Source organism: Diadema antillarum, unplaced genomic scaffold (genome assembly GCF_040938485.1).
Source record: "Diadema antillarum isolate AM-2024a unplaced genomic scaffold, OU_Dant_1.0 seq00000217_RagTag, whole genome shotgun sequence".
In the NCBI taxonomy this organism is placed as follows: domain Eukaryota; kingdom Metazoa; phylum Echinodermata; class Echinoidea; order Diadematoida; family Diadematidae; genus Diadema; species Diadema antillarum.
In genome coordinates, this window is record NW_027271272.1 from 2,102,050 (window position 1) to 2,120,234 (window position 18,185).

Genomic DNA, 18,185 nt, shown 5'->3' on the forward strand with positions numbered 1-18,185 from the left:
ACCTACATAAAGAGCGTATTTCTTTTATTTTCGTTCTATTTACGATTTATGCACAAGTTGTTAGATCTCATGTCAAACATAAAAAACAAACAAACAGGAGAGTTGCAAAAAAATTACTCTGGTACACTTTTATTCGAGCAAGACGAAGAAAGCACGTGGCCTCATCAGTCAAAAGCGGTCAAATTATGTCATTAAAGGGGATGGCTAGTAACTGTGATGAACAGTGGGAATCAGTGGGAATGCTAGGGGATGATTGTTCCAATCATTGTGGGATTCATTTAAGAGTATTTAAGAGTGCATTATATTTCTATTGTTGGGTGAAAATTATTTACGTCAGAATGGTCTCATATTCAAGTAATGTGCAGTTTAATGTTTCCAGGTTAGCATGCCTGTACAGTGACGGGGCGATCGTTAAAGGGACACAGTCCTCACGAAATTAAAAAAAAAATATGTTGTTGTTGGTACCTCCAATGAACTACTTTCACCAAAAACAAACTTTCAAATCACCAAATAAGCTCGTACATTTTGGTTGAAAAAGTGTGACTCTGCATGGTGAATATGCTAATGAGCAAGTCTTGGCGGAGAGTCATACGTCATCGATGCACAACTCTTCCCAGCCGTGTTCTGCTCGTTATCCGTACGCTCCCTAGTTTACCCGGGTGCATGAAGACGTCGGTGGCTACTCCGACTCGTATTTGACATTGTTTCTACGTTGTGTGTGTGTGTGTGTGTGTGTGTGTGTTTGTGTGTGTGTATGTTTATTGTGTATTATATTCGCACGTGTGGACGGTACAACTAGATGATAGATCTACGGTAGATACGCGTACGCACCCCCGTACGCGGTTTGCCCTTCGCACTTTTCCAGTCTCAAGCGCAGCTGCAGCCCTGTCGCCGCTCATGCATGTTCTATAGTACGTACAGAGTGTACATATTTGTAGGTAGAAACGATTCTACACAGGCCTGCTGCTAGCTAGTACAATATAGGGGCGACCGCATTCAGCGTCGTCTGGTCAGGCTATCTTACATCAGTAGTTTTGCTCGAATCGTGCAGAAAATTTCCCAGGAAAATCCTTTTTTCCGTCCCAGACCCACAAAAGTATCGTGAAAGGTGAGCTGTATGGCTGGGAAATATCGGTACAACGATGCCGAACATAAGAAACTTAGGGCCTACAAAATCTCGAAATCGTGTTCTGACCTACCTGTGCGTGGACAATTTGAGAAGCGATGTTTTTACGTGGACCGGCAGGCTGTGGCCCTCGGTTATAAACCGAGAAAACTCCTGAAACCAGATGCAATCCCGACCATTTGCTCACATGAGTTATAAAACAGAAACATCTCGAGCATCGACTTCGAAGAGAACCGAGGGAAAAAAAGCGTAGAGAGGTAAGGAAAGTGGCTAGCTATGTTTAATTTACCGTGGGCCTGCAGCCGGGGTTGGACTGCAGTACAGTGCCACTGAGCTAGCTGCTGCCAGTGCCGACTGGACATGCACGGCAAAGTGGAGCGAAATCATATCCCTACGACCCCCTGTGTTTACCCTTCCCGGCTCACGTCATATTTTTTTTTTTCGAGGAAAGGCGATTATCTGACTACTTACAGAAATATTGAGATACAAACAATATTTTCTTTGAAGAATTCGACTCTCTCATGCACAGGTTATCTTCAGTTTGAATGCCAAAATCGACTGGACGGAGTCGAGTGTACTGTGTATACATTGGTATGGAAAGGATTTGCGCGCGAGAGTGGATTCTATGCTAAGAAGTATGCAACACGGACGGAAGCTAGAAAAGGACCGTGCCTATTTGATGTCAAGTTCATGGTATATTTGGTTTAAAACTACATATAAATTTATGTTAACAATATTAATTTTTCGTGAATTATATATATCTAAGCTTGAAATATTTCGTTTGAAATTATAAAACCACAAACTTTCACATTATATGATAAAATTGCAACTAATCATTTGAACACTTAAATTGGTTTTTAGAGGCACGGCTGTCAACTTGGTGAGTAGGGCACGCACTACGTAGCATCTTTTTGCCGGCTCTTACACGATCGCTTGCAGGAATTATTTTTTTATTAAATTGGTGAAAGTTTATATTTTTTACTCTTCTTAATTATCAGTACAGTGAAAATCTCAGGACTGCTTCCCTTTAACAATTAATTGCACATTACTTGAATATGAGACCATTCTGAAGCAAATAATTTTCACAGAACAACAGATATATAATGTACTCTTAAATGAATCCCACAAGGACTGGAACAATCATCCCCAGCACTCCCATTGATTCCCACTGTTCAAGAAAATCCGGACCAGCCAAAAGTTTGCCTGAAAAGAAAGAGCAAACTTTATTACGCGCCAGTTACCATTAACATTATTTTGATTTAAATCGGGTCAAATCGAAGGGAAGTTATGAATCTGCGAAGTTGTGGAGTTCTTTGCAAAACAGTTCTCGAACAGTTAGATACGAATATACAACTGAGTGAATTGATATCATCAAGTCTCCACTGATCTCGTACAAGCACTGCCGAACATTCACATTTTCTGTTTTGAAAGTGTGAAGCAATACATTCCTGGCTGAATAACTTTAAAATAATGATCAGTCGATGAGAGTGGGAAACAATATGCGCTTGAAAAAAAGAAAAAAAAAACCGGAAACATCAAGATTTTGTGCATAAAATAAATACACATATAAATTCGTATCCTCCGCAACGCATATATTCCGCCGTGATTGTACCGAAACATATCAAGTTATAGGGCTGTATCAACGAGTTACATCTGGTCTGATTACGTATAATTTTCTGGTACTATTGAGCATGCAAGTTTACTAGAACTTTCCAAGAGTTGTGGTTTGTCTAGAGGTGAATTTCCGGACGATAAAAAAAAGAGAAGTGATTTCGCAAGGAGTGAAATTTAATCAAACTGTATGACAACCATGACAATACCGGCTAAATGAAATCCAAGTGTTTGATCGTTTAAGAAGGTTATTTTGATATATTACTAAGTGAAGGATATCTTTATAGACATATTTCGTACTGGAGTATTTATACCCTTACTTTAAAATCTCGTTAAATCCGTATCAAGCAAAATCCATGAATTCTATGAATATCATCCATTTTTCATAAATATTCATCTGGATTATTCCATCGATACATCTATATGATAAAGAAACGTCAGTTATGAGGAAAAAAACTAAAAAGGAAGTTACATTTGCAATTTTAGATTTTGAAAACAAAAATAACAACTGAAGGCTATGACTTGCTTTTCTTAACACAAAAGAAGAAGTCTGAAAAAAATGAGACACTGGTAATAGACATAGGGTAGGAGAGAATCGAGAGATGGAATTAGTTTATTCGAATTGAAAGCGTAAATGCAAATGACAAAAGAACAAGAAAGCGCTTCATTTACAAGAAGTATATTTCCACTGAAAAAGCATGTTGATATATCAGGTTTAATGGAACAGATATTTGATCATATTCAGAGCTCTGAGGAATTGAATCGTCGTTCACTTGTTCCTCGCCTACCAGTGTCATTATTGCCATTTCTTTTTCATTCCCTTTGGCATCCCAATAACAAGGCAAATACATTGATTTATTTTTTCAACGCAAATTAGGGACAGCTTCCAATTGCTTGACTTCTACTATACAGCCTAGAGAATTATTTACTATTGGGTACCCTGCAGTCTTTTGTTCGGTGCCATCAAACATCAAAGCTGATTCTAAAAGTTGGAGGAGAGTACCCCCATCTCACGAGATGTACTCCCCGAAGACAAATAGAACATTTGCGCAATACACTCCAGGCGATATAAACCGTCTCGGATGAAAACAGGTGGGGTTTTTTTTTTGTGTGTATGTGTGTGTGTGTGTGTTTAGAATTATTATTGATTCATCGTTTATGTCAGAGGAATACATTTTTTTATCTCACGTCACTCCTTTAGACTCGGAAAAAAATGAAATAGGCGATAACAAAACACTCGCTTTCATGTCACCTGTAACAACCTGCCTGAGAGAGTTAGCTCTTTCAATGTTCACGTCAGCAAACACATCTTATGTTTCCATCACTCCTAAAATGCTGGTTCATATCGTATTGATTGGAAAATCATATATCTGTTGCACCTGCCTCGAATTGTCAGGCCAGATAGCAGCGCTATTTCTTTCAGCTTGGTGAAAATGTAGACTTATAACATTGTGATCGATGTCATTTATTTTTGTTGTTTTACCCTCCCTTGTTTATATATAAACTCTCTTTTAACTCTGTCTGGGTAAGATTTTCTTTCCTTGTTCATTAATCTTCTTCTTTCACTCTTTCATGTTTTCTTCTCCATCTCCATATCTCTCTTTTTATTCTAGACCCATTCCTTTTTCTTTTTCCCTATAGCTCTTCACGTGTATATCTGTTTATCCTCTCTGTCTATATCTCCCTTTCCAGACTCTATCTTTTTCTCTCTCTCCCTTTCCCTTTCTTAATGTCATTCCATCCCTCCCTCCTGTCATCATATTTCTCATTCTCATCCCCAAACTCCCTCTCTCCCTCTCTTCCCAGCCGAGTCGCACTAATGACAATCGATCGCTCTTTAAATGGACAATCTGAAGAGATGATCACCAAGAAAACATGGAGCAGTGATAACAGACGATCTGGGGGCGATTTATCATATCTGACGAGAAATATATACATGTACGTCGTACACAGCGGAAGAAAAAGAAAAATCCCATCTCTAAATTGACACATCAGGTAAAGTTAACCAATGGTGTTTTACCCCCCTCGGGATGTTTTCTTGCCGTCACGACCTTTAATTTCCCTCACCGTTTTCAATTTATCAAGGTGCGCGCGGATTGAGAAGTTGGAGGAGCGACGAGGCCCGGTAGCCCCGAAATCCGAGATTCTGGCGAGATAAGAAATACTGTGCTAGAAATAGCTTTTGTTTTCGTGCCGTTCCCTTAGAGCTCCGTTAATGCGGAGCTACGAACAGAATGTAGAAAGCAAACGCATCAGCGGTAATACCCCCTCTGTCGGCGCCTCTCGCATTTTTCTCTCATGAAGACCAGAGTGTAACACGCCATTCGATATTTTTTTTTCCATGTGGCCAACATGCCACTCAATATAAACCCTGAAGGCACTTCGAGGTGGTAAGACTTACGATCTAGAACAACATTTTGTTGAAGAGCATTATTAAAGGAGATTATATTTGATTTGAACATGTTTGACTGCCTGGAGCTTGAGGGTACAGAATCAGTGTCTGGTGTTTTAACCAAGAAAGATGTCTTATGTTTTGTTTTATTTTGTTTTTCTCTCTATCTCACTGGAATTACTTTCAGGATAATGATTAAAGTAGAAAACAATAAACGACATATGTAACAATCTCGGTTTAAATCCTCCAACATATGTGTTGTTTTGACCTTTTCAAGCGAGACAGAAACATAGACAAATGCTCTATGTACTAAACCTGGATTAAGGTAGAAATGGGCAGTTGGTGATTTTTAAAAACGCAAAGAAGGAGGGGGAGTTGACGTTTTTCAATATTCCTGTCGAGTACAATTAGCAGCATCTATGTGCTCTTTGCAGCGTTCACCCTAAATACATGGATAACTTATTTCTTTGGAGTTGTCTGCCGCAGCATTCGGTCATAACAGCATACAGCTGTGCCGCTCATTCCGGGGAGACGAGACATCCGTTGACGTATGGATGGATATCGAGACGGGATCTCCAGGGATGAAACATACTTCCCTAAAAGTGACTTTTCCTGGAGTGACTAGAAAACAGGTTGGAGTAAGGTGGTATAGCGGGACAGGCTTGGGGCTCTTCAACAGAAGATTCGGTGTTCGAATCTCGTCCAGTGCCAACGTTCGCGGACAAAACGTTTCAACCTATGTCCCACTGTGATCATAATCCCTATCATGTTCGTCAATAATCATTCATTTATCATTTGAAATGATCATTATCTATTATCAACAGTTTCAGCATCATAATCATGAAGGTTACTGTTCGTTAACCGAAGGTTCATTAATCCGAAAATAAGATTGGGTTCGTTATTCCGAAAAACATAAATCCCGTGTACTTAGATGTTCGTTAATACCAAGACCAAAAAAGGTTTCGTAATTCTGATCATTATTTGGGGGAGTTATATTCCGAGGTTTCGTAATTCTTGTAATGAAAGGTTCGTTATTCCGAGGGTTCGTTAATCCACAAATAAAAAGGGGTGCGTTATTCCAAGGGTTCGTTAATTTGAAAATGAAAGGAAGCTGCGTACTAACGAACGTTCGGAATTACGAACTTTATTCCGTTTTCGAATTCAATACATAAAGTTTGGAATAAGGAAGATTTTTTCCTTTTTTTTCGGATTAACGAACCTCCGGAAAAAACGAAGCTTACTTTTCATTTAAGGATTAGACAACCTTCGCAACATCAAACCTTCGAAATAACGAATCATACTTTATTTTCGGACTAACGTACCGTACGAATAACCAATCGTATTTCATTTTCGGATTAATTAACCTTTGGAATAACAGATTATTTAACTACACTGTACCATGAACGGTTGACTTTCGTGTCGCTTTTCTTCCCGACTGTAAGATGCAATGTGTGTATGCACTGCCGACCCCAATAAAGTGCGTTGTCGAGACGATTGAATGTAGGTTCAATTTTAAAAAAACGTTCAGACTGGAAGGTGACGAATGAGATCATTACTCGAGCCACCAAAAGCTGCTCATCATTGTCTCGGTAAGGGATGGCATAGTTTGGGTTGAGATGAGGATTCAGGTTTTGACCTTGGGCAAGATAATTAGAAACCACTTGTGAAAGATATTAAAGAGCATACAATTTTGAGAGGAATTAAAAGTCTATTTGATGAAAATCGGTTTTGAAATGGCTGAGATCCCAAAACAAAAAGGTCCTAATAAAAGATGGGACCCACCTTTTACTAGGACCAATTTCTTGTACATAGTTTTGGGATACTCCAACCATTTCCAAACTGATTTTCATTACATAAACTTTTAATTTCTCTTAGAATTGTAGTTTCCAATTATCTCGCAAAAAAATGTTAAAAACTGAATCCCCATCTCAACTAAAACTGTACAATCCATTTAAAGCATAGAGATACTACAATACATGTGTGTTTTAGCTCCGTGACTAAAGGTTGGGGACATCACATGATTGTAATCGAAGTAACATCCCTTCCTAACCTATTCCGTCACAGGCTCACAAGATTTTTTTCCCCCTCTCTGTTCCTTTCTTTTACTTTCAGTCTGGCGTTAACGTATGGTGACAATTTTTGTGCTTTATTAAAGATTTTAATGAACGTAGAGTGAAAAATGAATGTTCATCTTCTTCACGTGAAAAGTATTCCAATTGCACGATTTGCTGTAATTGCTTGAATTCGAACCACGAGGTATTATAATTATAATGCACGGTCTCGCACCATAGCGATGAATCCATGCAGAAGGAATGAATATGCGTCTACTTTATCGGTCCAGGCACCACGTAACAGCACCAAATGTTACATGTCAATAACCTCTCTCTATTATAATTTCACTTTAATCATTGCCTGTCTTCTATCTTCACATCGCACACACTATATGCAGTCAAATCTGTCTATAACGGCCAGGCACATACGAAAAAGTGACTGTTATATGCAGCTGGCCGCTATAGACAGGGTCGATAACAAGGCTTTTCTCTGGGATTGTTATTAGTGGCCGTTAAGACAGGTTTGACTGTATATAATATCTGGTATGAAAGAAATATAGCATGTAGTTTACGAGTAGTATAAACTGACCATTTTCCAAAATTCCAATTCCAAAATCCTGCGGGCGAAAATTCGTCACTATTAGTATCTTTTACAGCTATCATTTCACCTCGATTTCTTTACCCCAGTTTAAATCCTCGAGCAGAAAAACATACAAATATAATCATGTACGAAATGAATCATGCAATTGCTTGTCTGAAGGTTGCAGCCAAAGTAGGTCAATGGTGACTCTAATATCTTCTTTCTTCTTCTTCTTCTTCTCCTTCTTCTTCTTCTTCTTCTTCTTCTAAATTTCGATCAAAACTTTCAGCATTTGTTGGAGAGAAAGTTTTGCAAGTTAAAGTAACACAAGTAGTATTTCGAAATCTCGGACAGTGAAAATTGTGTCGTAAGCCCCCAAGAGGCACCGAGATCCGGGCGAGACTCTGAAATCGAAGAGTAGGTTTAATCTGATTTCTTTTTAAAATGTGGGTCAAACGCAAGGAGCGGGAACAACACATGTTGAGACAGTGTTTCCACAAAAGTAATCGGAATTGATATCCGTTTCTTGATATAAGTTTCTGAAATGACCAGAAGCGGGGCGGTGTTTATTGTGAAAGATATTGTTTAGGCTTCTTGAACATTGTGAACATCCATGTTGCATCGCAAAGTGCGGGTTTTTTTTTTTTTATGCCTCCGCCACGAAGTGGTGACGGAGGCATTATGTTTTCGGGTTGTCCGTCCGTCCGTACGTCCGCATTCGTTTACGCGATAACTTGAGAACTATTAACTGGAATTTTACCAAACTTGGTCCAAGTATAAGGTATGATAGGATAATTATTTGATTAGATTTTGGGTGAAATCGGATAAAGGTCGAAGGTCAAAGGTCAAGGTCAAATCATGAAATTGTATCGTTTACGCGATAACTCAAGACTGGATCGAGCAAATTTCTCCAAACTTTGTCAGAGGATGATGTATGATGGGACAATTACATGATAACTTTTTTTAGTGAAATCGGACAGAGGTCAAAGGTCAAAGATCATGGTCAAATACTAAAATTTATTTGTTTACGTGATAACTCAAAACTGGATGAAGCAGCTTTCACCAAACTTGGTCCAAGGATAATGTATGATGGGGCAATTAGTTGAGGAGATTTTAATGACAATGGCAAGAGGTCAAAGGTCAAAAGGTCAAGGTCAAATGCTAAAAATGTTGCTATTTCCCCCATATCTATGCAATGCCCGAAGGTACTTTATTGAAACTTAGTGTAGACATGTACTACTGCGTAAAGATTCTCCAGAGAGTTTCATGTCATAAGGTCAAAGGTTAGGTGAACATGTTGCAATTTCACTTTTCTCGCAAATGGTTCAATGTATCTTTATGGAACTTGGTACATATGCATGTACTGACTGGCAGGGATTATCTAGGGAATTTAGGGGTCATGGGTCAATAGTCAGGGGTCAAAGGTCAAGGTCAACTCCTCAAAATTTTACTGTTTCCCTCATATACTAGTATATAATGCAATGCTTGCATTATTAGTTTTAAAACTTGATATATACATGTATTACCTAATGGAGATTATCTGGGAAATTTCCAGCCAAAAGGTCAAAGGTCAAAGGTTAAGGGTCAAAGGTCAGGTTTAAATGAAAAAATCTATTTTGTATCGTAATTACACTCTTTCTTCATACCTTGAAAATTACACAATGCATAAACTTCGAACAGGGTCGGTCAGAAGTCAAGTAAAAATCCTCAATTCCTCAAATATGTGTACCTGCACTCTTAGACAATTATAGTGAACCCATTTAGAGGAAAGTGAACATTGAAGATATTTCTGACAAACCTGTCATATCAATATATGATGATATGATACATCAGATAACACTGTCATTAATATGAGTAATAGCTGAATAGTGTACAATTTAGTTGGAGATGATTTGAATATGAGAGCATGAATCAGTTTTGTTAAATCCATGGTACAAGTCTCTTCTTCACAGCGCTACCGCAGGAAATCGATTTCCGTATTTTACATAGGCCTACATTACTCCAAAGATGACGTTGTTCTCAAAAATATGCGCATGCGCTTTGCAGTCAGGCATGTCCATTATATAAAGGCAATAAACAGGAATAGTCAGCAAGTTGATTGCGGTCACTCTTACGGAAGAAGAAGAATAGTAGAATATAATTGATGCTTACCAGAGATTCACTGTTTGGAAGATATTCAGCAACAACCAATGATTCACTCGACGAATTTGTGCCAAGACTGCCCAACGGTACAAACTGAGTAGTTCCTGAAAGAATGGACATTGTGAGGGAAAGATGAATACGGCAAAATAATAAAAATGGTCCTATCACCAGCATTTGTATCTACAAACTGTACAAAAAGAATTAAAGGAAAGGATCAAGATCTATCAAAATTTATGATAAACTATATATTGAGGGGTGCAATTATGATTTATTGTCCATGCACGACTGACAGAAAACGTCACACCCATGCCGAGGTATTCATTTTCCACGGGTAATTTTCTACTAATTACATATCAAAACTTCTACCTTTCGTTGGCGACATTCATTCATTGCATTAAAAAAAATATCTATACATATAAATGTACGAAAAAGGTTTATGACGTCGAAATGTCCACTTGTCTACTTTTGATGTAAAAATAGTATCGATCTGCACCACAGAAAGAGGTTTTTTTTTCTTCTTTTTTTTTTAAAGAATGATAATCCAAGTCCAAGTGTATTCTTTATCATTATTCTTTGGGCAGCAGTTATTGCGAAATGACTTGGTGCACATTTTGTTACGCACTATCTGCAAACGAAATACCAGGTGGCACGTATAGTCTTAACAATAATAACAACACGAGTGCTTTAAGATTATAATAAGCTCCGTTTCATTCCTTCTTAAGAAAATACCTTCGCACAACAGTCACAATCACAAAGGCACAAACCCAACATATTCAGAAAATCAATGAAATAAGAGCTGGCAGGGAAGGTATACATGCAAAAACAGACGATTTTTGTAAAACTGAACTATCAACGATAGACTTGTGCTAACAAAGTAGTAGCGTTCTTGTTGTTGTTTTATACAAAGGTGCGGGGTTAAAACATGAGGTCAGATGAATAACTTGTGCCTGATTACGAATGCACTTGTTCGTCAATTATATGAGCCGTGTGTATTTCGTTGAGGAGAGGCGTGATATAATTATTATATTTGGTTTGATATGATAAACGGTGAAGGAGCTGTTTTGTTATGCAGCTCCTGAAGGTGATATGGATGAAGGAAGATGATGATGATCATTTCATGTCCTCCAGGAGGGAATTGTTATAACCAATCCAGGAAGATAAGAATGGGCTTTAGACTGAAAGACATCTACATGTATCTACCAAGGCATCCTGTAATCTGTACAACAGACATTACACAAGGTCACTGCTCAACAGACATGGGTTAAAATGATCCTCCTCTTTGATTAATAAATAGATAAATAAAATTGATTAGAATAATTATCCTGTCAATATTATTACACCAAGGAAGGGTTGCCATCTTTGCAGACTGAGAGGAAAAAAAAACACCACTATCTTGACGCGCGCTAAAATGCAATTTTTGAAAGCAAATTCAGATTTAGGTTAAAATATGGGAGAAGGTGTCCATATCAAACATGCCAAATCAAACTCAAGGAAGTATCATTTTATACAGAAATAAATGATTTTGTCATTTCTGGAGGCAAACGTATTGGATATCATTAACGCACGCTGCTCGGAAGCTCTGCTTAGAACATGAGCAAAACCTCAGGCACACACTGTAGTGGCACTCTTCAGTCGTTAGTTTTAATGTCCTCCGGTTTGCGATGGTTCCGAAAGGTTAACGTTCTCAGAGGATACTTACAGGCAACCTTTTTTTTTTCTATTAATGACTTTTTTTGCTCCGACACAGTACAATTCAAGCTATTTAGGGACGCAATCAATTCTGTTTAAGAAGTGTTGAAACTTAATAGCAATGAATAAGACAAGTCAAATGAAACAGATGTGATACACAATAGAATCTAAAGATAACACAGACGATCGCAAATGAGAAAAAGATCATTTTGTGTGAGCGAAAGAAAGGACGAGGTCACATTTTGAATGCTCAGATGTGAGTGCATCATCTTAAAAGAAATTCTATATGGGAGACTGAAGAATTTATGTCTTTCTGACGTAACTATGACGTCAGCTGAGAAGTACCAATGATTTGTTTTCCACCACAGAATGTCAATACGAAGATATTGGCGGCGACTGCCTCTTGGGGAATTGGAAAACGCTTTCTCTCCTTTCTTTTGCCTTTCTGAGGAACGCTTGAGAGCAGAACCGTGAAGAAAATGGGTGATAATCTATGCTCTTTACTTACATTGCCACATGCAATCAAGTTCTTTGAGGACTTTGATGAGTTCAACGGAGACCGCTGCCGCCGTGGGAATTTAAAGTGAAATTGCACACCCTATACCAATGAATCGGACGTACCTTAACCAAGCAAGGTAAATTTAAGTATTTCTCAGTCTTTTTTTTTAAACGAAACAGAGCTATGAGTAGGAAACATATTAGGTGCAAATAACATGAGATGGTGATGATGATGTCATTGTATTGAAATGCAAATTCAAGCGCAGAATTCTTCTAAAGCCTTAAACTCAATCTATTCTTGATGAGGGGTTGTGGTGCGGCAGATAAGACCACGGACTATGAATCACAAGGTTCATGGTTCGGTTCTCGTGCATGACTACAGCGACTGTGCCCCTTAAAGGGATAGTTTAATTTTGGTTGAGATGGGGCATCAGTTTTCTAACTTTTTTTTTTTTTGGTGAGAAAACGAGAGACCTCATACGAAATATGAAAGAGCATGTAATTCAAAGAGGAATTTAAAGTTTATTTGATGAAAATGGGTTTCGAAATGGCTGAGATATCCAAGAACAGAAAGGTCCTGACAATCATGGTGGGACCCTTTTATCAGTTTATCAGGACCACCTTGTTTTACTTTTCTTTTCTTTTTTTTTGGGGGGGATTTCTCAACCTTTCAAAACCGATTTTCATCAAACGAACTTTGAATTGAGTTACATGCTCTTTATGTTTCGTAAGTGTTTTCTAACTATTTCGCAAAAAGTGTTAAAAATCTGCATCGCCAATCTCAAGCTAGAAATGTCGCTACAGCGACTGGTTATACCCCCGCCAAACAACAATTCATAAGCTTTGGTCAAAACAACATTTCATAAGCTTTGGTCAAAATACTGAGGAAGTAGTTAAATCCGCAAGATCTTTCCTTGATCTTCTGCCATCAATATGCCGTTACCATGGCAACGTACTTTCGGGTACTGTCGAAAAATGCGTCTTGCACATCTACAACCAAAGGCACACATCTGTACCAAGTTTCATGGAAATTGGGCAAAAACTGAGGAAGTAGTTTGCAACACAAAATTTGCCATCATTTTGGCTCATAATATGTGAGCTGTCACCATGGCAACATACTTTTTGTCACTGTCAAGAAATGTGTCATGCTGACCTATATCCTAGACAAACATTCAATATGAATTCCATGGGAATTGGAAGAACACTGATGAAGCAGTTTTGCCAAGAAGCATTTTGCCCTATATTTTACCAATAACATGCCGTTACCATGGCAACGCACTTTTTGCCACTGCGGAAATGTGTCTTGCACATTAACATATTCAGATGAACATCTGTACCTAATTTCATAAAAATTGATCAAAAACTGTGGGAGGAGTTCGCGACGCAAGATTTGTACCCATTTTTGCCCATAATATGCCGTTACCATGGCAACGTACTTTTGGGTACTGTCAAAAAATACGTCTTGCACATCTACAACCCAAGGCACACATCTGTGCCAAGTTTTATGGGAATCGGTTGAAAACTGAGGAAGTAGTTCGCGACGCAAGATTTGCAACGGACCGACCGCCCGACCGCCCGACCGCCCGACCGCCCGACCGTCCGCTGATTCCTATATACCCCCTTCAAACTTCGTTTGGCGGGGGTATAACAAAACTATACCATGTTGCTTTGATCGTCGGAAAGGATGGTCATTTGGATGCTTGTCTACTATTATTCATTGCTTCTACTGAGACCAGGTCACACAAATTCACGTTCAAATGTCATGCTCTCTGGCGAAGGAGCAATTTTCACCGGTCCCAAGAGAGCATGAAGTGTGGTACATTTATACAAGCTTGACGCCAATCAAAATCACGTACTCTCTTTATAGTTTGTGACTTTGTTTCGTTTGTTGTTGTTGTTATTTTTAGGGGGTACAACTCGAATCAGAATCAAGTACTCTCTTCCTATTTTCTTTTATTTGTTGTTTTTGTTTCTTTCTCGATAGGGGTAGTTGCAGATCAGTAGAACTGGAAATATTGTTTTTGTTTTTGTTTCGTTTTTCTTTTGTTTTGTTTTTAGACATGGCGGCGTCGAAAGAAAGCTACGGTCTCGAACACGTCGAATCGAGTGCTCTATAGAATACACAGTCATTTTGCTGCAACATGTACCAAAATCTCACAGCAAGTTGGGTACTAACAGATATCGACATTAAAAAATGTTGATTTGAAATCATTTTGAAAGCTTTGGCAAAACAAAAAATGATACATAATTATATTATGATTTGACACCTATTAATTAATACCTCTATGGGACACGTATAGATGCTGCCATCTTGAAAGGGAGATTGAGAAAGAGAGAAAGGGAGAGAGAGAAAGAGAAATATTGAGGTTGGAGAAATCAAGGAGCTATTGCCTTCAGCCGATTGGCGCACGTCACGTCCGTAAAAAAAAAAAGAATAAAACATTTAAAACGCAATCTCTGTTGTTTTACACGTTTTCATGCATGTGGATTGTCCCTACTTGCAAACAGCTGCTAGAATAGAAACGGCACGATATTGTGGTCTGTAATATGCGCATGTGCACATTAATGTCCGGCTCTTGTTCCACGCGTTATTGCGATTAAATTCGTCTGCCATTCAAGGTTCCTCAAGTGGCCACGTCATGATGTTACAAAGTATTTGCCAAGAAATGGAAAGTCGTCGAAGGCTTTTACGTACAGTGGCGCGCGACGACACCTTCGATTGCTCAATCTCCCGCTGGAATGAGATAAATATCAGCATCATGCATCATCACTCGCTCAACTTTTTCGTGCCTGGCGTACCTAATAGCTCTCCAAGGGAGCGAACCCGTCGCGATGGGTAACATGTCGTGAAGAGATTCGTGACGCTAATTGAAGGAATGTGGTATCCCGCGAGAGAGTCCCTTCGCTCAACGCAATGCGTCTATTTTTTTCGACGTTCAGGTCCGTTTGCCCGCATATGGCGCATGGATGCCGACTCGCGTTTCCTTGAAACGGCATTGACGCTGAACTTGAAACGACCCTTTCAAAAAACAGTCTTTACAATGATCTTAAAACACACACAAACACACGCACACACATACACATACACACACACACATTCTGAACGACCTTGTGGGTGCAATAGTTCGAGAAGTTCTGGAGCCACTAGTTTCCACATTAGTTGAAGAATGCTCTACCCAAGAGTTTTGTCCTCGTCTACCTTTCAATGCGCAAGTACACCTGTGATCATTAAAGCCCAAACAAAGTTCTGGTACGCCTGCAAAAGTTATCAAATTTCGCTCCCAAATGTGAACGTATGCTTAGGAAATGTGCAGGATAACGACGTATAACAAGATATTCGATGGGTAACGACGAAAATGCGAAATATTAACCAAAAAGGTTCAGTGTCGGCAAGTTACCCGAACGGGGTCAGGCTAAACTCGGACTCGGGGATAACTCGGCTTCGCTTTGACGGCGGGATGAGTTGTAATGGTTGTCCCTCTGATTGTACAGTGTTGTCTTTTGGGAGCGGCCTGTATAAACTAGTGCTTCGTGTTCTGGCTACTCGCAGTAATGGTCCGAGTTGTTACAACGCGCGCATCAAAAACCTCTTTTGCGCGCATGCAAAATTAGTGTGCGCCTATCAAGTACCTCTAAAACAATCAAAGGCGCTTGATAAACAACAACAAAAACTCCAAAGACCGCGCGTCTCAGCAAGTGAGGACCGCGCGCTGTCATTTTTTATTTGTTTTATACAGGATTACGTTAGCACGCACTTCCCTGTCCATTCAGTTAGGCCTCATTTGGCATTATGCAGTGGCCAGTAGAATGTGGCGATCACGAACTGCGTGTGAATTGTCCGAAGTAGGGTCGAATTTTTCCCGAGACCGAGTTAGTCTGGAGCCTTCTGGAATAAAAGTCGGTTTTCCTACTATTCTTATTTTTCTCAAAATACTCCAAACCCACTCATCATTCCGGCAAACCGCGTCAGCCAGGTAAGTTTCTTAGTGGACTCTTTCGATATATTGCAAGCAAAAATGAAATGGTGCTAGACGGGTTCTCAAGCACTTACCGAAACTTAGTTTTCACTTTAATGTCAAGTACAGGGTACCCATCGCCATGGAATTAATCTCATCCATTAAACACATCCGGAGGAATTTTCCCTTAGAGATGAATGTGGAAACAGTCTCATCCCTATTGACTTTTATAATACATTTTGCACTAGTCTTCTTGTATCTTTGTCTTCATGTCTTGTTCCGAACCGATCTTCGAATGCTGAGGAGGGGATTCTTTTCTTTTTGGATGACCTTGAAAATTTGCCAGAAACATCGTAAGTCTCCAAGGAGAGTTATGACATTATAAATAAGTCTTTAACCCCCCCCCCCCAAAAAAAAAGAAGAGGGGATGGGGAGAAGATTGCACGCTATAATAAAGATCTACCTTAGATTTCAGAGCATGGCGACTCGCTTACGCATAAAATCAAGCACATACAATTACGGAGTCATATCTTGTAATCAAGACCACAACACTTACACTAACAGATGTCTACGAACAGAAAAAAATGTATTCTATATTAAGAGAAACGTTGCTTTGCATCGCCGATTCTTTTCGCCGCGCTATCTTACCCGTGTTCACTAACGACCTCTGTAGATGGTATCAGTGGAGTAAACAAACCCAACCAGACATGATGAAAGGGAGAGAACAGATATTGGTCGTCAGTTCCACTGACCTCACATTGACAGTCTGGTTACATCGTCCATCAACGCCATCGTCAGCCACAACGCCATCCCACTACCAGGTCTGCGTTAAGCGACCTCGCAGCCGTTGCTGAAACAACGCGTGACATGTAGCAGGGAGAAGGTGTGCAAATGCGCATGTATGCCCCCGAAATACACAGCTTTTAATTTGTTCAGTGGAAATGGACATGGAATGCAGTTTGGATAGCCAAGAAGGTTCTTACATGCACTGATAGACAGTCGCACTATCTATGACTTCACGTGGAATTCTGTTTCGTATTCCTCAAGTCCATAAGATAATGCCCAGATAAGATAACCCCTTAGGTGTGCTAATGGGCAGCTTGGCCAATCTGCAGAAATGACAAAGGGGGGGGGGGTAGCATGTACAGTAGTTTTTACAATACATCGGAGAGCTTTCTCCCTTGGTAGATAAGAAAGTGTTAGCATTTATTGCCCATGTGAGTAGTCTCCGTTACTTCTTACAAAAGCAATGACAAGGAGGGTTTGAGAGGGGGAGGGACGTTCCAAGAAATCCTCTACGTTATTGCATCACGTGGAAAAGTTCTTACGTGGAAGTCATCAGCATAGACAACCCTCCATCAGTCTGCACCCCCCCCCCCCTTTCCCCCACCATCAATCTTTATAACACCACAGAGTGGGAAGCTGCGGTAGCCATCTCGGTGGAGTGTCACGCTGTGTGTGTTGTGCATGATGAATGCCACCCTCTTATTTCCGTTCCGTCTTTCTTCTTTTTCTAGAATGTCTCCTATGAGCTCGTGTTATCAAAGCTATTGCTCCTGCTCTTATACCGGCATGACCCGGACCCCGCATACGCATATCACAATCAATCGCGTACATGCCTTCAAGTAAATTGCTTCAAGTAAATTCTTTTGTGCTTCTATAAGATAATGGATGAAAGTAATATCATCTCATCCCTCTTGCCTTCTCTTCGTATCTCACTGTCTCTCTTCTCGTTTTCTCTCACTTATAAAAACACACATGCACGCACAAACGGCTCCAGTAACATAAAAGCGCTCATTCCGCAAGAATAACTCGTTTCGATTATCTCTTAGTAGCGCTAACGATTCTTGTCTGTTCGTATTCCTGAACATGTTCCTGCTTTCATTCACTTTTCACCCATGACTTTTCAGCAGCCTTGAACAATAAATCCCCAGTCTCTTGATTTTAGCGAATCTAATCTCGTTTCACTCTTCACGATCAAGACAAAGAAATGGCTCGTAGCAATAACTTTTTCATGCGATTTCACAAAAGATAATAATCATACGATTGCAATTATACAACAATAACACAATCATTACCATGACTATTCACATTGTTGTACTTAGGCATACTATCTTATTTGTCAAACAATAATAAAAGT

The 18,185-nt window shown here is 39.5% G+C and overlaps 2 protein-coding genes across 3 annotated transcripts in view; both read right to left on the reverse strand.

Moving 5' to 3' along the window:
* The window catches only part of LOC139729121 (uncharacterized), a 295,278-nt gene that overhangs the window by 116,054 nt on the left and 161,039 nt on the right, over positions 1-18,185 (reverse strand). The gene's annotated exons all lie outside the window — the stretch shown is intronic.
* The window catches only part of LOC139729119 (growth hormone secretagogue receptor type 1-like), a 223,050-nt gene that overhangs the window by 55,606 nt on the left and 149,259 nt on the right, over positions 1-18,185 (reverse strand). For both annotated transcript variants that reach the window (XM_071640049.1, XM_071640048.1), the window contains exon 3: positions 9,912-10,006. The gene's annotated coding sequence lies outside the window, so the exon portion shown is untranslated. The remainder of the gene's footprint in view (positions 1-9,911; positions 10,007-18,185) is intronic.